The sequence below is a fragment of the Panulirus ornatus genome, chromosome 20 (assembly GCF_036320965.1).
Source record: "Panulirus ornatus isolate Po-2019 chromosome 20, ASM3632096v1, whole genome shotgun sequence".
Lineage (NCBI taxonomy): Eukaryota > Metazoa > Arthropoda > Malacostraca > Decapoda > Palinuridae > Panulirus > Panulirus ornatus.
Window position 1 is genome coordinate 66,884,644 of NC_092243.1, and position 27,326 is coordinate 66,911,969.

A 27,326-nucleotide genomic window follows, 5' to 3' on the forward strand; every position below is an offset into this window, starting at 1 on the left:
TTGATGGGATGAGGCGATATACCTTAGTGGAGTCACTGGGTAGTGAATCTCATTTTACCATAGGATTTGATGGGATGTGGGGAGGTACGTTCCTGGAGAGATTTCATTTTGTGATTCATACATAAAAAGTATGGAAAAATGCCAAGAACCATGCAGTACGGCACAGTTTTGTTATCGATGTAAGTGTTTGAGTAGGAAATACAGTTTGATAGTATTTTTTTTAAGTGAAAATACATTACCCAAAGCACAGGCATGTTGCATTGATGCTGAATTTTTTTCCTAGACAACATATCCACCATGTTCTCCATAATTTCACCTCTGGTGCAATGTGACTGATAATGTGGTACCTAAGGTTGTCATGTTGGAGGCACATGTCTCTCTTTGCAGATATATATGCATGTTTATGAATTGTTCTCTGATGTAATTTGCAAGCCAAGTACTCTGGCAATACTAACACTGCATTGATGAGTATAAGAACCCGTAAGAATATGTAACTTTAGTCCCCAGCTGAGGCTCTTTCAGCTATTCTTTCCAAAAGCATAAAGCTGACTAGCCCTTTCCATTCTTAGTTGTATGCGGTTCAAGGAAGTCATACCGAAACATTATTTTTTACAGTTTTGCAATATTTTTGTTTTTCATAGACATGGATGACTGGATGGTACAGTGTTAGGTTGTGGGATTGGGTGTACTTGTTTACAGGGACTTCAAAACCATACCGTAAACTATTCAGGCCTATGACAAAGTTTGCTTGGATGTTCAGTTGATGCCTTCATGTTCCTACCCCAACCAATAACATGTTCTTAATGAGGTGACCTGATATCTGTTGTTCCTGGTTTGTTTATGTACATTGATTTTACTTAATGGTATTCACTTCTTGCCCTTACGGATGTAGGATTTGTATCACTTTGTTTTACTGACTTTGATGACATTGTAGATATCTAGTTATAGGCTTGTTAAGTGTTCTTGAGCTCACTCTGCTTGGTCTAACACATTACATTATTTTGTTCAGTGTATTTTTTTTTTTTTTTTTTTTACATGTTTATGCATGTTGAGGAAATTTTTCTTGTGTGTAATTAAGAAGAGTTGTATCAAGATAGGCCACAATTTTTTCCTTTTCAGCTTAGTGAAGTCCCCAGTACTTGTTGTTAATGAATTACTGTGGCATAAGAGATATCTTGACCATGATGTTTGTTCTAAGTAATGCAGGCCTATGCTTTTTGACGATGCTGATTCTAGAGATAACCCAGAATTGGTTATATGTGTCTTACGTAAGATTAACTGAATCACACTCATAAATGGCATTGTTATAAAACGGTGTCCTGTGATATTGACATGAGTTCACTTGGTTGAAAGGGTTTGTTCTTGCCAGTATGGACCACGCTGATCCTGCCATGTTCTTGTGTGTTTGACAAATGTTTCTTTCAAGGGCAACTGTAAACTGTGTTGTTGCTGAGGCAGAGATGGATTCTAAGGTCTATGCATGTATACAGCTGTTGTAGTAGGGGAACCAGGGTGGATGGTGTCGTCTCAAGGGAAATCTGTGCAGTTCCTTGTAGGACTGCTCCTTGCAAGACCACAGTGAAGTTTTGGTTGTATATACTGGAAAACCTAAATTGTTCTAGGACCTTATTTTCTGTGCTAAACTCAGTAGTAGTTCATGTTTATATCATAGGTGTGGCTGGAATAGAAATTTAGCTCTCTGATTCAAACAAAAGGGTAGCTTTAGTTTTATGAAACTGAATTTAACTTTTGTTTTGGCAAGGTTGCAATGAAACATTGGCCAAGATGCTACAGAAGTTTCATGGGGACTCAAGAACTTTAGTTTTCATTTCCAATTTGGTTGTAGGCTGAGTTTTTGTTTTTGGGTGTGGTCGTACCAAATAAGTAGAATCATTTGACTTTAAAATGGTTGACCCCTTCCCGTTTACAGAGAAAAGTCAAGATCAGGCATTTGTGTATGAGGGTGATTTGAGGGTCGTGTTACATGAAACAGGAGCATCTGCATGTTGACGTATTTAAGATGGACATTTGTCCATGGGAAGCCTGGTGTGGCTAGCCTTGAGAGTTTGATTTAAAGCAGGTGCTATAAGAAGAGATGGCAGCAGTTTTAAAGTGAACTTAATGATTCTAGAAGAAAATGATAATGTCTGTAGGAGAAGAATTGCTTTTCTTATACTGCCATGTCAAGTTATGAAAACAGTCATTAGTTGGTGTTATAGATTTTTTGATCAGCATAGAGAGTGAAGTCATGGTGAATAAATCATGTTTAGGAGAAAAAGAACTGATATGACCCGGTCCATGTGCTCCTGTGGTCATGTGTCTGGTAGGGAAATGGTTCCTCATACTTCAAAACCTACAACTTTTTCATATACAAGTAAATTACAGTAATCCAACTCTGGCTGGTCCAGTAAAACCTGGTTTGAGTTTTTGGCATTAACCCCTTGATGTCTTGATGCTTATATTAGGTGAGTTAAGGGAAACCTTTAGATGGGTATTTATGCATTGAATTTCATGCCTCAGTTTCAAAGCTGCTTCTGAGCATGGCTGTTGGCTAAGGTGGTAGTGTGCAATAATTTATCCCCATTGTCAGTCATCATCCAGCCATGCCAATGAGAGCTCATTTCTTTGGGTTTGTCAGGAAGTGAGTTGAATGATTTTTTTTTAAAAAGTTTAGAGGACCAAGTGGATGATGATGATGTAGAGAGTTAATTTATGTATGCTGACTCTTCCAACATTGAAAGTTAACTAGGACGAAGCATTAATAGGTTTTCTAGCAAAAATGGAAACCTTGATAGCAGCATGTGTAACTAATGTGTTTGATGATTTTACAAACTTTTATAGTTTTGTTTTACAAAAATTATCACCGATGTGTTTGATGACTTTACAAACTTTTTATGCAACACCATTATTAAACTAAACAAAGAAAGGCAAATTGCAAACGAGCACTATTCCTCTACACATTGAAACATGAGACTCACTGTAACTAACTCTAGCGCATCCTAAAGAAAATGGACATTACAAATCCAGCCCCCATTGACCCATCCCAGAGGCATTCCTTCTGAAAACACATACTAAATAATCATGAGCCTATTCAGAAATTGGTCCCAAACTTACATTGCCCATAAATGGTTGCCACTGCTGCAAGCATAGCAATTAAAATGTTATATAACTTATCTGAAACAGGCCCTGACAATATATCAAACTTTCACATAAAACATTTAATCCCAGTTGCAGTCCATGTGCTTAGTAGGTAGGAGATTGTGTGTGGGCCATCATCTCTCAGAATTGAAAAAATGTGTTTGAATGTGTCTTAGTGGCCACGGACAGTTCAATGATCTGCTCCAAGTGGGAGCATGGAATGTTGTTTTGGGTAAGAAGACCATTGCCCCTAGAAATGCAATCATTAAGTATGAAATTTCAAAGTACTCATTACAACATGATCAGTGCGCACACACCTCTTCCCTTCATATGCCTCAGTAGATATACTCCCCACCAGCAAAACCTGACTAGTATATGAAACACCTGGCTCTGGAGCCCACCATCTCATTTGGCTCGGAGCTCATACCCAAGGTCTGTGAAGTGAACCACTTACAAACCAGCTGCTATGTTTCAGCACCCTCATCCCTCACGATCAGCCAGCCAGACTCCCAAACCACACCTCTAGCAGCCAACCTCACTAGACCTCACCTTCTACTTACTAGGACTGTGCTCAGGGACCACCTGAAGCATGTTATACAAACAAATTTCATAAAACAAAGAAACAAGATTTGACAGAACCACTCACCTGGTCCCAAATGGGGGGGTTTCATGTTTGGTGGGGTGGCCATGGGAATGGATGAAGGCAGCAAGTGTGAATGTGTACATGTGTATATATGTATATATGTGTATACGTTGAAAAGTATACTTATGTATATGTGCGTGTGTTGGTGTTCATGTATATACATGTGTATGTGGGTGGGTTGGGCTATTCCTCGTCTGTTTCCTTGCGCTACCTCGCTAACGCGGAAGACAGTGATTATGTATGATAAAGTATGTAAATTTTTAGGATATCCAATGCAACACAGAAATGTTTAATTCTACATCTGTGACACTCCACTCCAGTGTCTCAACTGTGGCTGGTCTCCTTAACTGGGACATGAAACCAATGATAACTTCATGGCTATACTGGAACTGAACACATTAAAGCAGAATTAAAATTTGTTAAAAACCTTAAGGATTTTCCTTTTTAATCAACTTGTCATTAAAAGATCTTATCGTTATATATGCTGAAAACCTAGATCGAAATATTTATTTTTTATTTTGCTTTATCGCTGTCTCCCGCGTTAGCGAGGTAGCGCAAGGAAACAGACGAAAGAATGGCCCAACCCACCCACATACACATGTATATACGTACACGTCCACACACGCAAATATACATACCTATACATCTCAACGTATATATATGTATACACACACAGACATATACATATATACACATGTACATAATTCATACTGTCTGCCTTTATTCATTCCCATCGCCACCTCGCCACACATGAAATAACAACCCCCTCCCCCCTCTTGTGCGCAAGGTAGTGCTAGGAAAAGACAACAAAGGCCACATTTGTTCACACTCAGTCTCTAACTGTCATGTATAATGCACCAAATCACAGGTCCCTCTCCACATCCAGGCCCCACAAAACTTTCCATGGTTTACCACCCCAGATGCTTCACATGCCCTGGTTCAATCCATTGACAGCATGTCGACCCCGTTATACCACATCGTTCCAATTCACTCTATTTCTTGCACGTCTTTCATCCTCCTGCATGTTCAGGCCCCGATCACTCAAAATGTTTTTCACTCCATCTTTCCACCTCCAATTTGGTCTCCCACTTCTCCTTGTACCCTCCACGTCTGACACATATATCCTCTTTATCAATCTTTCCTCACTCATTCTCTCTATGTGACCAAACCATTTCAAAACACCCTCCTCTGCTCTCTCAACCACACTCTTTTTATTACCACACATCTCTCGAACTCTTTCATTACTTCCTTGATCAAACCACCTCATACCACATATTGTCCTCAAACATCTCATTTCCAGCACATCCACCCTCCTGCGCACAACTCTATCTATAGCCCACGCCTCGCAACCATATAACATTGTTGGAACCACTATCCCTTCAAACATAACCATTTTTGCTTTCCGAGATAATGCTCTTGACTTCCACACATTTTTCAACGCCCCCAAAACTTTTGCCCCCTCCCCCACCCTATGATTCGCTTCCACTTCCATGGTTCCATCTGCTGCCAAATCCACTCCCAGATATCTAAAACACTTCACTTCCTCCAGTTTTTCTCCATTCAAACTTACTGCCCAATTGACTTGCCCCTCAACCCTACTGTACCTAATAACCTTGCTCTTATTGACATTTACTCTCAGCTTTCTTCTTTCACACACTTTACCAAACTCAAGTCACCAGCTTCTGCAGTTTCTCACCCGAATCCACCAGCGCTATATCATCAGTGAACAACAACTGACTCACTTCCCAAGCTCTCTCATCCACAACAGACTGCATACTTGCCCCTCTTTTCAAAACTCTTGCATTCACCTCCCCAACAACCCCATCCATAAACAAATTAAACGACCATGGAGACATCATGCACCCCTGCCGCAAACCTACATTCACTGAGAACCAATCACTTTCCTCTCTTCCTACTCGTACACAAGCCTTACATCCTTGATAAAAACTTTTCACTGTTTCTAAAACTTGCCTCCCACACCATTTATTCTTAATACCTTCCACAGAGCATCTCTATCAACTCTTATCAAATGCCTCCTCCAGATCCATAAATGCTACATACAAAGCCATTTACTTTTCTAAGTATTTCTCACACTCATTCTTCAAAGCAAACACCTGATCCACACATCCTCTACCACTTCTGAAACCACACTGCTCTTCCCCAATCTGATGCTCTGTACATGCCTTCACCTTCTCAATCAATACCCTTCCCTATAATTTCCTAGGAATTCTCAACAAACTTATACCTCTGTAATTTGAGCACTCACCTTTATCCCCTTTGCCTTTGTACAGTGGCACTCTGCAAGCGTTCCGCCAATCCTCAGGCACCTCACCATGAGTCATACATACATTAGATAACCTTACCAACCAGTCAACAACACAGTCACCCACTTTTTTAATAAATTCCACTGCAGTACCATCCAAACCCTCTGCCTTGCCTGCTTTCATCTTCTGCAAAGCTTTTACTACCTCCTCTCTGTTTATCAAATCATTCTTCCTAACCCTATCACTTTGCACACTACCACGACCAAAACATTCTATATCTGCAACTCTATCATCAAACACATTAAACAAACCTTCAAAATACTCACTCCATCTCCCTCTCACATCACCACTACTTGTTATCACCTCCCCAGTAACACCCTTCGCATATATATGTGTGTGTGTGTAAGATAGAAAATGTCAGATTTGTCTAGATATTCTAGGTTGGAGCATTCAATCATGTAAAAGTACCTCTGGCAGGTTTCTTATATGTTTTTATAGTAATTTGAAATATATTTTTATAGTAATTTGAAGAGCTATGTATTTGCCTGTGAAGAACCACCAATTGGTCACTCTTGGTATAGATTGTATGGCTAGTAGAGGGTCTTGGCATAAGTTGGAATATTGATGAAACAATGGTAGGTTTCTGTGATTTTTAAGCTGGAAGATGTGTGTGATAATTTTTTGTGTCTGGGGTTGTGGATTTCTGCTGATTATGTGATTTCATACCACTTATGTTTTGTCTATTTCTTTGATTTTCTTTCTGTGTGGGTTGATATTTGGCAAATCTTTGTTTATCAGTCCACTAACAAGGTTCGAGTTTATCTTTTGAGTGGCTTACCACTGCGTTTCAGGTGGAGGATTGGAGTTATTGATAATGTGATAATCATGGTGAATGTGTCTTCTGGACAAATGTGGGTATTATGTTAGGTTTTCCTTTTTTATGAAATCTGGAGTGGTAAAGGCTAAGTGGTCCATAAAAGTAGGGAAATTTGGGCCCAGATTTTGAGCACCAAACCTTTTTATGAATTTTTTGATGTTTCCACTAGAGGAGTTTATGGATGATTGTCTTAGACTTGTATGTTTAGTGTTGAATTAACAATTGAAAAGGCAGGTTCTGGTACCCTAAGGAGGATGGGCAGGTTCTGGTACCCTAAGGGGGCTATAATATGGTAACTTGGGGTATCTTTGCCAAGGGGGAAGTATGTTGTTTTGATATTAACATGACCTAAATGAGTCATTGATTTTTATAACAGACAGTCAGAGAAATGAAAGTCTTTGAAAATGTTATTTTTAAAGCTGTAGCCACATCTGCATGGAACTAATAATGGTTGTTAGGGTCTTGTATAGTGTAGCCTAGTGAAGCTGATGGGAGGAAAGAACAGTTTAGTTTAAGATCTCAGAAAGCAAAGGAGCTTTGAGATGTACATTGAACATATAAACAGTGCTCCATTCAGTCAATATTTGCAAGGAAAAAGAGAGCAGAATGAGTATAGATGGATTTCTAGAAATGGAGGAACAAAGAAACATGGAGATGATTATTGTAAACAAAGCAGGAGATAATCCAAAACTTCTGTTAACTCCCCAGGAGTCACTTGTCAGTTAGAGAACAGCTAATCAGGTTGAGGGATTCAATGGGAAAACATATTGAAGGTGATGTTGGGATATGTGAGGAACTGCAGAAGTTCTTCAGTGTTTTTATGGTGGAAGCTCCAACTCCTGTGAGATGGAAAGAGAAGGTTTTGGAAATGTTGAGATACCTAGAAGAGATATTAACTGTTAAGAGTGCTTGACCCATACAAGGCTTATTGTCTGCATGAAAAATTTTTGCCATATTACAAGAGACATGTGCAGATATGTTTGATAGACCATTTGAGTTACTGATTAAAATGTCATTGGGGAAAAGCGAAGTGACAAGGGAATGGAAAAGGGCAAATGTCATGCCTTTATATAAGAAAGACCAGGAACAGGAGTTGAATTGCAGACTAATCTCACTGACCGAGTGTGGTATGTAAGGATCTGGAAAACATTGTTAGAAAGCAAGTGGATGACTTTCTTCAAAGTGGAAATTACGTAATTGAGAAATAGCATGGTTAAAGGAAAATGTGTAACTAAGCTCTTAAGAGTTCTGCATGAGAGTGAGCTCAATCCTAGACAATGGAAGGCTGCATGGATTGTTTGCATCTGGACTGCCAGAGAGCATTTGGCACTGTAATGCATGTGAATCTGATTAAGAAGCTGGATCACCAGGCAGGAATAAGGAGAAAACTCCTTCAATTGATAGATTATCTTGGTGAGAAGGAAAAAAAGGATGCAGGTTATAGAAGCCTTTTACAAATGGATTGAGGTGACTAGTGGAGTGCCACAGGGTTTGATTCTGGGACTGTTATTCTTCTTGGTTTGTGTAAATAACTTGCTTGAAGGTATGGACTATCAAAATATGTTTGTAGATGATGCAAAGGTTTTGAGGAAATTGAAAAGCAAGGAGGATTGCATCAGCTTTCAGAAGGACTTAAACAGACTTGAAGTTGCTCTGAAACATGATTGCTGAAATTCAACCCAAGCAAATGTAAAATAATGGGGATGGACAAAGTGAAGAAATGTCCTCAATGTGAGTTAATTTATGTAGCAGGAAGTAAGCTTAAGGATCTCATGTCTGAGAGGACTTAAGAGTCGACATTGTCCCTAGCCTGTTGCCAGAGTCTTATATTAGGAGAATAGTTAAGGAGACACTGTCTTCTGGCAAATGTTAGCATTCAAGTGTATGGATAAGGAAATATTTAACAACTATTCATAGCCCTACATAAGGCCAAAACTACATTATGCTTCCAGGTTTAGTTACCACAACTAAAGAAGCACAGAGATGATAGAAGGTCCAGAGGAGTTTAGTTACCACAACTAAAGAAGCACAGAGATGATGGAAGGTCCAGAGAAGGGCAACAAAGATAGTACCAGAATTAGGAGACCTAAGTTGCTAGGAGAGGCTGGAGGTTCTAGATCTTGGAAGAGAGAAGAATGGGGATAACCTGGTCACAACCTTTAAGTTTATAAAACAGTTTGATGACATGGATAGTGAACAGCTCCTTAAGGGTTGTAGGGAAAGAACAACTGGAGGATGTACCATGAAATTAAGCAAGAAACTTGCTTTAAAAGACCGTAAAGAAATAACTGTAGTATAGTCGGATCACAATATGTCACGGGTTGACATAATATTTTTTTATTAGTGGTGGCGCCTAAATTATTTCCATTTTTGTATTATAACAGACTGTCGCAATACTATAATGTTGAATGATAATGTAAATTTTTGCACAGTTCTCTTACCTAATGCTTGAACTAATGGTTGATTATGTATGGAGAAAAAAATATAGGAAAAATGTATGTTGGCATTGGAGTTAGATTGCGTATTTTCATAACTTTTTTGTCTCTGGGTGAATGATAAGGTAAATTATAATTTTTATATATTTTTACAAACAAATCTCTTTTGTAGATTTATGACTTGGTCATGTACTAATAATGAATTACATTGAGTACAATATTTAAAGATATACTGTAACTAGAAATATACGGTTTGAATGGACAGTTTAGAATGTTTGCAGTTCAGTGCAAAGTGGTCATATTTGTTTAAAACATACATCTGACGTGGTGAATTGCATGGTAAATTGTGTTCTTTATATATATTTTCCTATACATCTCTTTTGAGAGTTCATGAAAAATAATGGAATTATGAGTGAGTGCTCAAATTACAGAGGTATAAGTTTGTTGAGTATTCCTGGCAAATTATATGGGAGGGTATTGATTGAGAGGGTGAAGGCATGTACAGAGCATCAGATTGGGGAAGAGCAGTGTGGTTTCAGAAGTGGTAGAGGATGTGTGGATCAGGTGTTTGCTTTGAAGAATGTATGTGAGAAATACTTAGAAAAGCAAATGGATTTGTATGTAGCATTTATGGATCTGGAGAAGGCATATGATAGAGTTGATAGAGATGCTCTGTGGAAGGTATTAAGAATATATGGTGTGGGAGGCAAGTTGTTAGAAGCAGTGAAAAGTTTTTATCGAGGATGTAAGGCATGTGTACGTGTAGGAAGAGAGGAAAGTGATTGGTTCTCAGTGAATGTAGGTTTGCGGCAGGGGTGTGTGATGTCTCCATGGTTGTTTAATTTGTTTATGGATGGGGTTGTTAGGGAGATGAATGCAAGAGTTTTGGAAAGAGGGGGAAGTATGAAGTCTGTTGGGGATGAGAGAGCTTGGGAAGTGAGTCAGTTGTTGTTCGCTGATGATACAGCGCTGGTGGCTGATTCATGTGAGAAACTGCAGAAGCTGGTGACTGAGTTTGGTAAAGTGTGTGAAAGAAGAAAGTTAAGAGTAAATGTGAATAAGAGCAAGGTTATTAGGTACAGTAGGGTTGAGGGTCAATTCAATTGGGAGGTGAGTTTGAATGGAGAAAAACTGGAGGAAGTGAAGTGTTTTAGATATCTGGGAGTGGATCTGGCAGCGGATGGAACCATGGAAGCGGAAGTGGATCATAGGGTTGGGGAGGGGGCGAAAATTCAGGGGGCCTTGAAGAATGTGTGGAAGTCGAGAACATTATCTCGGAAAGCAAAAATGGATATGTTTGAAGGAATAGTGGTTCCAACAATGTTGTATGGTTGCGAGGCGTGGACTATGGATAGAGTTGTGTGCAGGAGGATGGATGTGCTGGAAATGAGATGTTTGAGGACAATGTTTGGTGTGAGGTGGTTTGATCGAGTAAGTAACGTAAGGGTAAGAGAGATGTGTGGAAATAAAAAGAGTGTGGTTGAGAGAGCAGAAGAGGGTGTTTTGAAATGGTTTGGTCACTTGGAGAGAATGAGTGAGGAAAGATTGACCAAGAGGATATATGTGTCGGAGGTGGAGGGAACGAGGAGAAGAGGGAGACCAAATTGGAGGTGGAAAGATGGAGTGAAAAAGATTTTGTGTGATTGGGGCCTGAACATGCAGGAGGGTGAAAGGAGGGCAAAGAATAGAGTGAATTGGAGCGATGTGGTATACCGGGGTTGACGTGCTGTCAGTGGATTGAATCAAGGCATGTGTATGGGGGTGGGTTGGGCCATTTCTTTTGTCTGTTTCCTTGCGCTACCTCGCAAACGCGGGAGACAGCGACAAAGCAAAAGAAAAAAAAAAATGGGTGATGTAGTTGAAAGCTTGCGATTCAAGTAGGTGACTTACCTAATGCATGAACTAATAATTTTGTACTTATTCGGAAGGAATGTATGACTAAACCTTAAATAGTCAGTCCTAGATTCTGGAATGAATGTGTCTGTGAAGAGAAGGCAACTACTTGTCTGTTATCTTATATGTGTTATATAATATTTTCATTGCTTGAATAACATTTTGAGCATTACTTTGGTATATTATTTCTGTTATTAGCATTACGTTTTTTCTCATAGTTCTTAACCCCTTATTTACATGGAAATGGATATAGCATGATTTACTTCTTTGTACTGTGTCATGACCATGCTGTGTAAGAGTGGTTGATGAGTGGAATAGAATGCCTTAGGACATGGCCAATGCAGACACCTTACATGAATTTTAGAGATGTTATTAAAGTAAGAATATTCTACAGATGGGATTCTGTGAGTGTAAGACTTCCTCCCCATACAGTACAGTGTTCAACCCAGATTTAGGCATCAGGATCCATGACTGAGGAAGAACCTTGATCCCTAGGACCTGATACAAAATACCACAAAGGGTCCACGAGAAGCTCTCGGAGGCAAGAAACCGTTATGCACGTCCATCTGTGTGGAAATGTTTATCACATATGGGAGGCATGGCCTTTCTTGCTGCTACTGCCACTTTTGCTGCTGCCTTCTACCTCTTAATTATAGTCATTTTGTAGATCCTCTAATGGATCATGGGGGCGGGGGGACTGCTGACCTCCTGAAGCAGCACTGTTTACTGTAGGTGGAAAAAATGATGTCTAAGGTGAGGGAGAATACATAGGATTAGGGAGGGTACATAGGGTGATGGAGAGTACATAGGAATAGGGAGGGTATGTTGGGTGAGGGAAGGTGTATAATAGGGTGAGGAAAGGTACACATGGTTAGGGAGGGTACCTGGGGAATGTATGTAGGGTGAGGTAGGGTACAGAGGGCGAGAGAGGACACACTGGATGAGGGAGGGTGTGTAGGACAGGAATAGTCACCTCTGATAAAAGAGAGCAAGAGTCAAAGAACCAAATTTTTTTTTACCTTCCCTGTCCATAAACCACAAAATGATAAACTAAGTACCGGGTATTCAATCTTGATGATGTTAGTGACCAAGGGACTTTAGTCATTTATAGTTTTGTGATTTAGAAGGGCAACCAAGAAAGTAATAAGTACTTGAAATATGTGCCCATATGAAATTAGATATGATAGTGATAATGATTTTTTTCATACACATTTGCCATTTCCCACTTCAGTGAAGTAGTGTTAAAAACAGTGGACTGAACCTTACAGGGAATATCCTCACTTGGCCCTCTTCTCTGTTCCTTCTTTTATGAAAATAAGAAAATGAGAGGGGAGGATTTCCAGCCCTGCTCCCTCCCCTTTTAGTCTCCTTCTACGACACGCAAGGAATACATGGGAAGTATTCTTTCTCCCCAATCCCCAGGTATGAATAATAATGATATTAATAATGAAAATCTTGTTTGGTGATATGTCTGGCAACATTTTTTTTCCCATAATTCCCATGAAGTTTAGCTTGTGTTTTGTGTTCACACTCAACAGCTCTCTTAATGTGGCTGTCCATCAAATTGGATCAGTGCTTAGATTTCACTAGTGTTAGTGTCAAGAAAATGGACTCACAAAGATAGGTTGAGTCAAACATAAAAACGATATTAAGGTAGCTTGCCTAATATCAGGATATTTATTCTTTAGTACTGATTTCCAGAAAGTAAGGGGTACCTCTGTCTTACAGACTGATTTCATTTTGTCATCCTCTGAACGTTCACTTATTTTCTTATGAGATTTTGCTTCATCATTGATTAAAGTAGATTTCTGACTCTCTCACCACTAAAAAGGGCAACCATGAGCTTTTGAAATCTTTTCTGTAGCAAGTTTTGAAATCTTGCTCAAATACTCAAATTCAGATGTTTGATCATGGTACGCATATTTGTTTGTGAATACTGAGTTGTATTATGTTGGGAGGGAGTTTCATGCTTTTGGGGTCCTGTATCTTGAATATTCTTTATTAAGTTAAAACTTTGAATTTACATATGCTGTCTGCATTAACTGTGTCCTCTGTCATTCTGCTCCAGTCATCCACCACTGTAAAAGTATATCTTAGCATACTTTTTAACAATTGTCTTATAGATTGTGTTCAGGTCACCCTGTTATGAAAACTTATAGGTTGTGATCAGGTCATCCTTCACTCTCTTTATGTCTAAAACAGGTAGATTTAGATTTTCAAGCCTTTCCCCATAATTTGACTATTTTGATACCAACCTTTGTTGCCTTCCTCTGGACCTTCTCTATTAGCTCTTTGTGTTTCTTCAGATGCGGTGACCAAACTTGAGAAACAAATTCTAGTTTTGGCCTTTGAACCTGTGACATTGAGGAGTAATGTGTCAATTCACCTTTTGTTATCCATCTTGAAACTGAAGAGTATGTCAGTTCACCTTTTAATATCTACTTTTGAAACTGCTGAAGTATATTTATGAAAGGAAATATGCTTAGAACCAGATACAATAACAGCTTGAGTTTTCCATGTAGATCCCTATTTAGTTTATCCAAATGTAGCATCATGTTTGCTAGATAAGCCTGAATTGTAACCCAACCTGGATCTGTAAGCTAGGGTTATTTTCTGTACTTATCCATAAAAGATTTCGCCGTTTCCAGTGGCTGGAAAAACCTATACAGATGGGTTTGGATAAGTACCAAGAAAGATTGAAATGAATCATTATTATTCTGTTTCTCTATGAACGAGGGTTTATGGACTGTAATCCAAAAATATACAAAATATTGTTCAAAACATGTGTAAATGATATGAATTGATATTCAGTACATACAGAAAATTAAAGACAGTTTTGGCATGTCTGTCACACACATTTCTTTTGGTCACCTGAAATGTGCTAGGTAAGGTCTTTTTGTATATTCTCTCTAAGCATGTTAATGATTAGTTCATGAATTAAGTAAGAACTTACTTAAAAGAATTACATAGCGCACACAAGATTTACCACATCAATCACAGTGTAAAAGATGTATGTTTTAAACTAATATGTATATATATATATATATATATATATATATATATATATATATATATATATATATATATATATATTTTTTTTCATACTATTCGCCATTTCCCGCGATAGCGAGGTAGCGTTAAGAACAGAGGACTGGGCCTTTGAGGGAATATCCTCACCTGGCCCCCTCCTCTGTTCCTTCTTTTGGAAAATTAAAAAAAAAAACGAGGGGGGAGGATTTCCAGCCCCCTGCTCCCTTCCCTTTTAGTCGCCTTCTACGACACGCAGGGAATACGTGGGAAGTATTCTTTCTCCCCTATCCCCAGGGATATATATATATATATATATATATATATATATATATATATATATATATGTATATATATATATATATATATATATATATATATATATATATATATATATATATATATATATATATATATATATATTATCCTGGGGATAGGGGAGAAAGAATACTTCCCACGTATTCCCTGCGTGTCGTAGAAGGCGACTAAAAGGGGAGGGAGCGGGGGGCTGGAAATCCTCCCCTCTCGTTTTTTTTAATTTTCCAAAAGAGGGAACAGAGAATTGGGCCAGGTGAGGGTATTCCCTCAAAGGCCCAGTCCTCTGTTCTCAACGCTACCTCGCTAATGCGGGAAATGGCGAATAGTTTGAAAGAAAGAAAGAAAAAGAAAATATATATATATATATATATATATATATATATATATATATATATATATATATATATATATATATATATATATATATATATATATATATATATATATATATATCTTTCTTTCTTTCTTTCAAACTATTCGCCATTTCCCGCATTAGCGAGGTAGCGTTAAGAACAGAGGCCTGGGCCTTTGAGGGAATACCCTCACCTGGCCCAATTCTCTGTTCCTTCTTTTGGGAAGAAAAAAAAACGAGAGGGGAGGATTTCCAGCCCCCCGCTCCCTCCCCTTTTAGTCGCCTTCTACGACACGCAGGGAATACGTGGGAAGTATTCTTTCTCCCCTATCCCCAGGGAATATATATATATATATATATATATATATATATATATATATATATATATATATATATATATATATATATATATATTTTTTTTTTTTATTATACTTTGTCGCTGTCTCCCGTGTTTGCGAGGTAGCGCAAGGAAACACGAAAGAAATGGCCCAACCCCCCCCATACACATGTATATACATACGTCCACACACGCAAATATACATACCTACACAGCTTTCCATGGTTTACCCCAGACACTTCACATGCCTTGATTCAATCCACTGACAGCACGTCAACCCCGGTATACCACATCGCTCCAATTCACTCTATTCCTTGCCCTCCTTTCACCCTCCTGCATGTTCAGGCCCCGATCACACAAAATCTTTTTCACTCCATCTTTACACCTCCAATTTGGTCTCCCTCTTCTCCTCGTTCCCTCCACCTCCGACACATATATCCTCTTGGTCAATCTTTCCTCACTCATTCTCTCCATGTGCCCAAACCACTTCAAAACACCCTCTTCTGCTCTCTCAACCACGCTCTTTTTTATTTCCACACATCTCTCCTACCCTTACGTTACTCACTCGATCAAACCACCTCACACCACACATTGTCCTCAAACATCTCATTTCCAGCACATCCATCCTCCTGCGCACAACTCTATCCATAGCCCACGCCTCGCAACCATACAACATTGTTGGAACCACTATTCCTTCAAACATACCCATTTTTGCTTTCCGAGATAATGTTCTCGACTTCCACACATTCTTCAAGGCTCCCAGAATTTTCGCCCCCTCCCCCACCCTATGATCCACTTCCGCTTCCATGGTTCCATCCGCTGCCAGATCCACTCCCAGATATCTAAAACACTTCACTTCCTCCAGTTTTTCTCCATTCAAACTCACCTCCCAATTGACTTGACCCTCAACCCTACTGTACCTAATAACCTTGCTCTTATTCACATTTACTCTTAACTTTCTTCTTCCACACACTTTACCAAACTCAGTCACCAGCTTCTGCAGTTTCTCACATGAATCAGCCACCAGCGCTGTATCATCAGCGAACAACAACTGATGAAGAAGGCTCCAAGGTAGCACCTGACTTATTGATACCTGAGAAAGGTTTATGGTGTGTGTTTAAGTTGGGATGTGGCTTTTGAGAAAGGGTAGAGGGGTAGTGGGCTGATGATATTAATTTGTTGGTGAATGAGAATGAGAGGTGAATGGGTGTTACCTGCAGGCAAGGAGTGTGGGTGATTGGGAGAAATACGAGATGAAGCATCAGGAAGGCAATAGGAAAGTGTAGGAACAGAAAGATAGGGCAGATGAGAGTTAGGGTGAGTAGATATTGGCAGACTTCAGGAGAATAAGGAAATGTTTTGGAAGGTGAATATAATGAGGAGACTGAGAGCAGATTGGTGCATCAGTGAAGGAGAAGAGATGACAGGCAAAAAAGAGATGGAGTGATTATTCTGAAGGACTGTTGAATGTGATGAATTGTAGGGTGATAGATGTAGGCCGTTCTAGACGTGAAGGTGTGCAGAGTGAGAGATTCATGGTGGAATTTTTCATGAAAAAAGAAAAAGTGAGGGGGGGTGGAGTGTGGTAAAGCACCTTGAGTGGATGGGATTGCATTTGAATTTCTCGAGAGGTGACAAGTTTGTTCGTTGGTCATTTAAGATTTTTCAGTGTATGCATAGCTTAGGGTGAGGTGCGTAAGGATTGATGGTATGCATGTATTGTGCCATTGTATAAAGGCAAGGGGAGCAAAAGTGAATGTTTGAAATACAGAGGTATAAGTTTTTTGTACCTAGTAAGATGTATAGAAGAGTGGTGATTGAGAGGGTTGTGGCACGCACAGAGCATTTGTACCAGGTAAGATGTGTTTGAGAGTGGTGATTTAGAGGGTGATAGCATGTACAGAGCATTAGATTGTTGAAGAACAGTGTGGCTTCAGGAGCAGTAAAGGGGTGTGGTTCAAGTGTTTGCTTGAAGAACTTGTATGAGAAATACTTAATGAAATGAAAGGATTTGTATGTGGCATTTTTGGATATGGAGGAAGTATATAATAGGGTTGATAGAGTTGCTTTTTGAAAGTTGTAATAAATGGTGTGGGAGGAATGGCTTTAGAATAGGTGAGGCATTTTTATTATGAGATGAAGATAAGTGTGCAAATAGGGAGAGAGGAAGATAAATGGTTCCAGGGGAATGTGGGTTAAGCAAGAGAGTGTGGTGTCACTGTGGCAATTTAATCTGTTTGCGGATGGAGCTTCTAAAGAGTTCAAGGGTATTTTAACAAGTTGCTTAATAGTATTATGGCCAGCCTTTAGGAAGAGAGAGAATAAATACTCATTCACAGCTTTTTTTGGTGTTTCTTCAAGGCACTGATTTGTGATTTAGTCGTTAGAAATGAATTCTGATTTTTGGTCGCAATTTGTAATATATAATTTTTCACCATTTAGTGGATCCATTGTTGAAGATGAGTTTGCTGAATTCTTTATCATGTTTTACTGCAAAGAACAATGTTATGGTATCCATATTTCTTTTTTAGTGTCAAAATCTGTTTGGACAAATTAATGGGGGGGAAATGCAGTCCATTAGAAGACAAGTTCTGTTTCTTACCTAGATTTTTTTTTAGGGCACTCTACGAATTCACAATACCTTAACACTCCAGGTTTTCATATTATATCTGTGAATATTGTTTTTCCCTCTGAAGGTTCTCCAACAGAAACTGCATATGATTGATTGCAGATTATGATTTTTTTTTTTAAATATTTAAATGTATATATTGTATTGTATCGAACAGTTTTGCATGGAGGCTAGTTAGTAAGGTGTATCACATCCATTTTTGGCAATCTGTTCCATACCTCTCGGTGAGCAGTGCTTCACTTGTATCTCCATGTGCACCTTTCATATTTACTGTGATTTTTTAGCGATATGAACCATTTAACAATGGATGATAAGGAAATTCCTTTTACATCAGGTGTGAGTGAACCTAAAGATAAAAATGGAGATGATTAAGGCATCTAGCATTTGTGCCAACCACAAACAGAAAAGCAGAATTTTATCAAAAGTACAGGAACACTGAACTCGTTGGATTTCCTTGGTTGATACTTAAAGGTGCAGATTACTTTTCTCTCAGCCATCTTGTGTGGATGAACCCAAGCATGAGTCTGTGACTCCATGTGGTGAAGCCAGTACAATATGAAAGTGCATGGCATGCACTGACACTTTCTGTGTTGTTTATTGTCACATTATGTACCACTCCAAGCTGCAATACTGGAGTGATAAAAATTTCTCAGCACTGCACTCCATTCCTCTCAAACCATTTGACAACATAGTAATGGCTTTGCAAAGAAATGATTTGGGATTTAGAAAATTTGATTTATTATTTTTTCTTTGACATAGATGAACGTTGATATATATACTCTGTATACTAAGATTATTCATCACATATTTTCTTGTTGGTACTTTAATTCTTTTGTGATTATTTATAGATTTGCAATTATTTCTCCACAAATATTTATATTTGTATACATTTTCATCAGAGTTATTGCTACATGTGTAATTGTGCATATATTTGGGATATTTATTTTTTCTTCCATGTACAATTATTTATTTTTCACAAATGTTTGTGAAAAACAGTTACACAATAAGCTATTCAGGATCATAGAAAAAAAATTAATAACATTTTCTGTTGGAAAAAAATACATGTAATTGTATATAGCTTTATGATTATTATGTTTTCTCATCTCGTGATTTCACGCTGATTGTCTGATTTTCTGTAGATATTTGTAGAAAACAGATTCAGGATATACTCTTCAGGATCATTGTGATAAAGAACATTTTTATCTCATTTGCAATGCACTCTGTTGCAAAAATGTTATCTCTTGTGCTACCTGTAAATGGATAGGTGGGTGGCATGACTGCCAGTATCTTGAGCAGGTGGGTGGTGTGCTAACCTCAGAAGTACGAGTGTTATTACATGTAAACTTGCTGTGTTCCAGCAATCATGTGATCTGCAGGGCACGTCCCCAAGGCTAGAAGTATTCAGGGACATGCAAAGACTGCTCTGAATTAGAAGGAAATAGCTCCAGGGGTGTCTGGAGTCACAGAATCACCTGGTTAGAAGGAGGGTGTTCATCAAGCAGAGCTACTCTCACCATTTTCAGTATTCAGTTATTTACAATTTCTTGGCAATGCAGACATGTTTATTTCCAGGTCGTTGTAGTACATGAATCTCTAAAAGCTCACTTATTTGCCATAATGTAATGCAGAAAGATGGGCCTTAGTTCTTCAAAAGTCACTGCAGTTGTGTAAGAACACAACACTGCACTTGTTTGTGTTGATCAACTACACACTTGTGTCTGGCTGGAGATCAGTAATCAAGCTAGGTTTTGTCTCGTCTTAACATTTCTGTTCAAAATTATATCTTGATGTAAATGTACATAATATGGTATTACATCAATAGACTGTTGTAAATTGGTGTAAAACCTTATCAAATGAGCTAATGTATGTAGACCAGCAAATCAGGAAGAAGTGGAAAGACATCGATAAAAAAGTTTAATGAACAAACCACAGTAATGTTACTCGTACGAAATGCATATTGAGGACTTTCATTGGGTCCATAAGTGACTGCAATTGAGTGAGATTCTTAAACAGTAATGTGTGAAGAATGTATGTGAGGGATAGAAAAACAAATGGATTTGTATGTAGCATTTATGGGTCTGGAAAAGGCATATGATAGAGTTGATAGAGATGCTCTGTGGAAGGTATTAAGAGTATATGGTGAGGGAGGCAAGTTGCTAGAACCAGTGAAAAGTTTTTATCGAGGATGTAAGGCATCTGTACGAGTAGGAAGAGAGGAAAGTAATTGGTTCTCAGTGAATGTCGGTTTGCAGCAGGGATGCGTGATGTCTCCATGGTTGTTTAATCTGTTAATGGTTGGGGTTGTTAGGGAGATGAATGCAAGAGTTTTGGAGAGAGGGGCAAGTATGCAGTCTGTTGTAGATGAGAGAGCTTGGGAAGTGTCAGTTGTTGTTTGCTGATGATACAGCGCTGGTGGCTGATTCGTGTAAGAAACTGCAGAAGCTGGTGACTGAGTTTGGTAAAGTGTGTGAAAGAAGAAAGCTGAGAGTAATTGTGAATAAGAGCAAGGTTATTAGATTCAGTAGGATTGAGGGACAAGTCAATTGGGAGGTAAGTTTGAATGGAGAAAAACTGGAGGAAGTGAAGTGTTTTAGATATCTGGGAGTGGATTTGGCAGTGAATGGAACTATGGAAGCGGAAGTGAGTCAATGGGTGGGGGAGGGGGCGAAGATTCTGGGAGCGTTGAAAAATGTATGGAAGGTGAGAACATTATCTCGGGAAGCAAAAATGGGTATATTTGAAGGAATAGCGGCTCCAACAATGTTATGGGGTTGTGAGACATGGGCCATAGATAGGATTGTGCGGAGGAGGGTGGATGTGCTGGAAATGAGATGCTTAAGGACAGTATGTGGTGTGAGGTGGTTTGATTGAGTAATTAATGAAAGGGTAAGAGAGATGTGTGGTAATAAAAAGAGTGTGGTTGAGAGAGCAGAAGAGGGTGTTTTGAAATGGGTTGGTCACATAGAGAGAATGAGCGAGGAAAGATTGACCAAGAGGATATATGTGTCAGAGGTGTAGGGAATGAGGAGAAGTGGGAGACCCAGTTGGAGGTGGAAAGATGGAGTGAAAATGATTTTGGGTGATCGGGGCCTGAACATGCAGGAGGGTGAAAGGCATGCAGGGAATAGAGTGAATTGGAATGATGTGGTATACTGGGGTCGATGTGCTGTCAATGGATTGAACCAGGGCATGTGAAGCGTCTGGGGTAAACCATGGAAAGTTTTGTGGAGCCTAGATGTGGAAAGGGAGCTGTGGTTTTGCTGCGTTATACATGACAGCTAGAGACTGAGTGTGAACAAATGTGGCCTTTGTTGTCTTTTCCTGGCGCTACCTCGCGCACATGCGGTGGGAGGGGTTGTCATATCATGTGTGGCGGGGTGGTGACGGGAATGAATAAGGGCAGACAGCATGAATTATGTACATGTGTATATATGTATTGGAAAGGATCACCATTTTGCGCGTGATCAAGATATTCCTATGAGTCCATGGGGAAAATGAAACACGATACGTTTTTCATTTTCCCCGTGGACTCATAGGTATATATGTATATGTTGAGATGTATAGGTATGTATATGTGTGTGTGTGGACGTGTATGTATATACATGTGTATGTGGGTGGGTTGGGCCATTCTTTAGTCCGTTTCATTGTGCTTCCTCACCAATGTGGGAGACAGCGACAAAGTATAATAAATGAAAATATATATATATATATATATATATTTTTTTTTTCAAACTATTCGCCATTTCCCGTGTTAGCGAGGTAGCGTTAAGAACAGAGGACTGGGCCTTTTTTGGAATATCCTCACCTGGCCCCCTCTGTTCCTTCTTTTGGAAAAAAAAAAAAAAAACGAGAGGGGAGGATTTCCAGCCCCCCGCTCCCTCCCCTTTTAGGCGCCTTCTACGACACGCAGGGAATACGTGGGAAGTATTCTTAATCCCCTATCCCCAGGGATAAATAATAATAATAATAATAATGATAATAATAATAATAATAATAATAATAATAAGAACAATAATGGTAATAATAGTAATAATAATAATAATATTGTTGTGATAGTAATACTAATACTAATAATAATAAGAATAATAAATAGAAATATGTACATGTGCATATATGTATATGTCAGTGTATGTGTATGTATATATATGTTGAAATGTATATGTATACATATGGACATTCATGTACATACATATATATATATATATATATATATATATATATATATATATATATATATATATATATATATATATATATATACACACATATATATATTTTTTTTTTCTTTTTTTGCCTTGTCGCTGCCTCCCGTGCCTGCGAGGCAGCGCAAGGAAACAGACGAAAGAAATGGCCCAACCCACCCCCATACACATGCCCTGATTCAATCCACCGACAGCACGTCAACCCCGGCACACCACACCGCTCCAACTCACTCCATTTCCCGCCCTCCCCTCACCCCCCCGCACGTTCAGGCCCCGATCACACAAAACCCCCCCCCACTCCATCCCCCACCTCCAACCCGGCCTCCCCCCCTCCTCGCTCCCCCCACCCCCGACACACACATCCTCCCGGTCAATCCCTCCCCACTCACTCCCTCCATGCGACCAAACCACTTCAAAACACCCCCCTCCGCTCCCTCAACCATGCTCCCCCCATTTCCACACATCTCTCCCACCCCGACGCCACCCACTCGATCAAACCACCCCACACCACACACCGTCCCCAAACATCTCACCTCCAGCACATCCATCCTCCCGCGCACAACCCCATCCACAGCCCACGCCTCGCAACCACACAACATTGCTGGAACCACCATTCCCCCAAACACACCTTAGGGGATTAAGAATACTTCCCACGTATTCCCTGTGTGTCGTAGAAGGCGACTAAAAGGGAGGGAGCGGGGGGCTGGAAATCCTCCCCTCTCGTTTTTTTTTTTTTTTTTTTTAATTTTCCAAAAGAAGGAACAGAGGGGGCCAGGTGAGGATATTCCGAAAAAGGCCCAGTCCTCTGTTCTTAACGCTACCTTGCTAACGCGGGAAATGGCGAATAGTTTGAAAAATATATATATATATATATATATATATATATATATATATATATATTTTTTTTTTTTTTTCTTTTTTGCTTTGTCGCTGTCTCCCACGTTTGCGAGGTAGTGCAAGGAAACAGACGAAAGAAATGGCCCAACCCACCCCCATACACATGTATATACATACGTCCACACACGCAAATATACATACCTACACAGCTTTCCATGGTTTACCCCAGACGCTTCACATGCCTTGATTCAATCCACTGACAGCACGTCAACCCCGGTATACCACATCGCTCCAATGCACTCTATTCCTTGCCCTCCTTTCACCCTCCTGCATGTTCAGGCCCCGATCACACAAAATCTTTTTCACTCCATCTTTCCACCTCCAATTTGGTCTCCCTCTTCTCCTCGTTCCCTCCACCTCCGACACATATATCCTCTTGGTCAACCTTTCCTCACTCATTCTCTCCATGTGACCAAACCATTTCAAAACACCCTCTTCTGCTCTCTCAACCACGCTCTTTTTATTTCCACACACATATATATATATGAATGGAGAAAAACTGGAGGAAGTGAAGTGTTTTAGATATCTGGGAGTGGATCTGGCAGCGGATGGAACCATGGAAGCAGAAGTGGATCATAGGGTGGGGGAAGGGGGCGAAAATTCTGGGAGCCTTGAAGAATGTGTGGAAGTCGAGAACATTGTCTCGGAAAGCAAAAATGGGTATGTTTGAAGGAATAGTGGTTCCAACAATGTTGTATGGTTGTGAGGCGTGGGCTATGGATAGAGTTGTGCGCAGGAGGATGGATGTGCTGGAAATGAGATGTTTGAGGACAATGTGTGGTGTGAGGTGGTTTGATCGAGTAAGTAATGTAAGGGTAAGAGAGATGTGTGGAAATAAAAAGAGCGTGGTTGAGAGAGCAGAAGAGGGTGTTTTGAAATGGTTTGGGCACATGGAGAGAATGAGTGACTAAAGATTGACCAAGAGGATATATGTGTCGGAGGTGGAGGGAACGAGGAGAAGAGGGAGACCAAATTGGAGGTGGAAAGATGGAGTGAAAAAGATTTTGTGTGATCGGGGCCTGAACATGCAGGAGGGTGAAAGGAGGGCAAGGAATAGAGTGAATTGGAGCGATGTTGTATACCGGGGTTGACGTGCTAGCACGTCAGTGGATTGAATCAGGGCATGTGAAGCGTCTGGGGTAAACCATGGAAAGCTGTGTAGGTATGTATATTTGCTTGTGTGGACGTATGTATATACATGTGTATGGGGGTGGGTTGGGCCATTTCTTTCGTCTGTTTCCTTGCGCTACCTTGCAAACGCGGGAGACAGCGACAAAGCAAATATATATATATATATATATATATATATATATATATATATATATATATATATATATGATGATTTTGTATGTGTGTAAAACTTACTCAGAAAACAGGGCTCACCCAGAACAATGTCTGCATCTCCACAGAAGGCTTCAAATCCCTCTTTTCAAACCCCAGACATGCAATCTACTCACACCCTCCAGTCATCTTGAACGGGATCTCTGTTGCATTGAAAAAGACACCAGCCGTTCTAGGCATCACATCTTACTCGCAGAACATTCGCTCCCCTTATCAGTCACATAATTGAAAAAGCCATGCACCAACTAAATGCCCTCAAAATGCTGAGTGGTACCAGATGTGGACAAGAAGGAAGATCCATTGGCATCCTTTGCAAATAATTTTTCGACACCCGCACTGGGCTATGCCTCTCCTGCTTGGGCTTCCACTCTCTCAAAAGCAGATATATCGAAGCAGCCGTGATTAGCATGCCCCTCTACCTGCCTTAAAACACCTCTCACACTTACACTTCATACTCAAACTCCCCTCCCTTCTTACTTGACTCACCCTGTGTATCTGTGTATCCACTTCCTTCCCACCCATCCCATCTTTACATTCATCCTCACCCTTTACCTATACCCCTTCCACCTCTTCCTCTCTCCCTATCACTCCAAGCCCCTCCCCATACATACACGTTCTCCTCTCTACCCTCATGTTACCTGGAGTGGGCAGGGAGGGAGGGAGGCATGTGGGTGTGCCCGAGGTGGTTTAAGGCAGGGAGAGGGGCATGCTAATTACGGCAGGCGGTCGTTCCTTGTCCAGGAATGTTGACTGGCCTGGCCAGGGGGGTGACTAACACACACACACACACACACACACACGGGAAAACCTAGGACGCTGCCCACCCAACATCCCACGGAGTTCTTTGGTGACATAACATGTCGTCAAACTCCTGGTTACCCCGGGTACGATTTTTGGTTCTGATTTGACCATGTGACTCGGTATACGCGGGAGGGGGGAGGTTTGTTGGACGTGAGGGTCGGGGACGGAAGGGGGGGAGTGGGGATGAATCGTTTCTTCCTGTGGCTTTGGTCGCGGTTTTCCGTCGGTTCTCCATTTACACGGCAGGTGGAATTCCGTGCCAGTGGTGGCCGAAAACACGTCGGGACGCCTGGTGGTTTAGATATGCGAGCGATCTTGAAACACAGTCGTCTTATATTATGTTGCCGCTGACCGTCCTGTTGATTAGGGTGTTAAACCGTTGCTGCTGGGTTGGTGTGTCTTGTATCGCTGGGGTGATCCAGCCGCGGTTGGTGCTACGTTAACTGCCGGCAGTCGGTGTTATGACGGTTAACGGTGTGATTTCCTTATATCCTTCCAGTAGTACATGTCGATGCATTGTTGCTGTCGATGACGGTTTTTATGTATATGTTTTATATTGCCGTGTTCTTGGCCGTATTATACCACCGCTCAGCTTACTGGACATGTATGTTTCTTCTTTGTGCTGATGATGATCATCTGTTGTAGTAGTTTAGCTTTTATTTTGGCTGCTAAGCTATGGATGGTGCTGTACTGCAAGCTGTTGACGGTATTAATGTGTTGCCAACTAATACGGATGTTGATATGGCTGATTTTGATTGTGTTATGTTGCTGCTAAACTTAGCTGTGGGCGATGTATATTTGCCGTTACTGAATATGTCATTTTGCTCTTCATCCATCCAGCTTCGATTCATGGTATTTACATTGTTGATTTTGATAATGTTACTACTGATGATAAGCATACATTTCTTGGGTTATATATTCCTGTTGGTATTATAATGTTGCTCACCCGGTTCTGATGATGTTATGTAGCCGCTGGTGGCGTTATATTGCCGAATTAAACGAGTAGACGATGCTGTTGAGGGGGGAGGGGAGGTGCTTGGGATTTGAATTCCTTGTTCGTTTCGTGGCTTTCGGAATGGGGGGGGGGGGGGTTCAGTCGCTCTCCATTTGCATGGCAGGTGGAAGAAAAGGGGGAACAAGTTGACTGAATGGTTGGTTGTAAGGTTATGGTAATCGGTCGTCTGTGAAGGTGCGTTTAAATTCCACGTAAGATACCAGTGGGATACACTGTTTTCTCTGGGTTGGATTCCCTCTCCCCCAACCGTTCTGGTCTCGCTGCAACGAGAACCACCATCCCACCAGGCCCAGCGATTCTTGGTTTAAACTAACAGTCCGCCTTGATGGAGCGCTGAATGATAATTCCTGCTGACTATTGCTACATTAAACTCCCCCAGTTGAAAAAAGAAGGAAACGAAAAGGCTTTGGGTAAACCCATGGCTACAGAAGAAAAAAAGGAAGAAAAGAATCCAGATATCCATTGTGATCTGTACTGCCTCCTCTCTCATTACTCTGTACTTCCTCTCTCTCTCTCTCTCTCTCTCTCTCTCTCTCTCTCTCTCCTCTCTCTCTCTCTCTCCTCTCTCTCTCTCTCTCTCTCTCTCTCTCTCTCTCTCTTGAATGTTTGTGTTCGTTCGAGGGTCAGTTGACAGTCTGAACATGGCATCTTGCTGGGTATATAAATTGAAATAAATGTTGTACATTCTAAAATACACATTTGTTCATACTTTGATGTTTTTTTTTTTTTATAATGTAATCGTAGAAATAGATATTAATAATGATATAGTGTCTACACAATTACGGTGCCTGCAGAAAATCCGTTACTCTGGCTGTCGCATTCCCCCACGCGTTTCTGTGGACGATTCGTAGGAAACCAGAGATAACTATGGGCCCATTGTTTTTTTTTTTATGAATATTGTAAACATGCCTTTATTGTGGAATTATGCGTATGCTGATGGTGCTCGCAATGGCTCAATCGTTACGTATTTGTCAGCATATGTTTTAGACAGTCGAAACAGTCTGTCGTAATTCTCTCTCTCTCTCTCTCTCTCTCTCTCTCTCTCTCTCTCTCTCTCTCTCTCTCTCTCTCTCTCTCTATTTCTCTGAAAGTCTCGTTTGATTTTGTTACAAAATCTTGCATGTCGTTTTTTTTTTTTTTTTTGTTTTGTTTTCGAG

At 40.2% G+C, this 27,326-nt stretch overlaps 1 protein-coding gene across 4 annotated transcripts in view; it reads left to right on the plus strand.

The window, feature by feature from the left end:
* Positions 1 to 27,326, plus strand: part of Gbeta13F (guanine nucleotide-binding protein subunit beta-1) — a 158,463-nt gene that overhangs the window by 16,765 nt on the left and 114,372 nt on the right. The gene's annotated exons all lie outside the window — the stretch shown is intronic.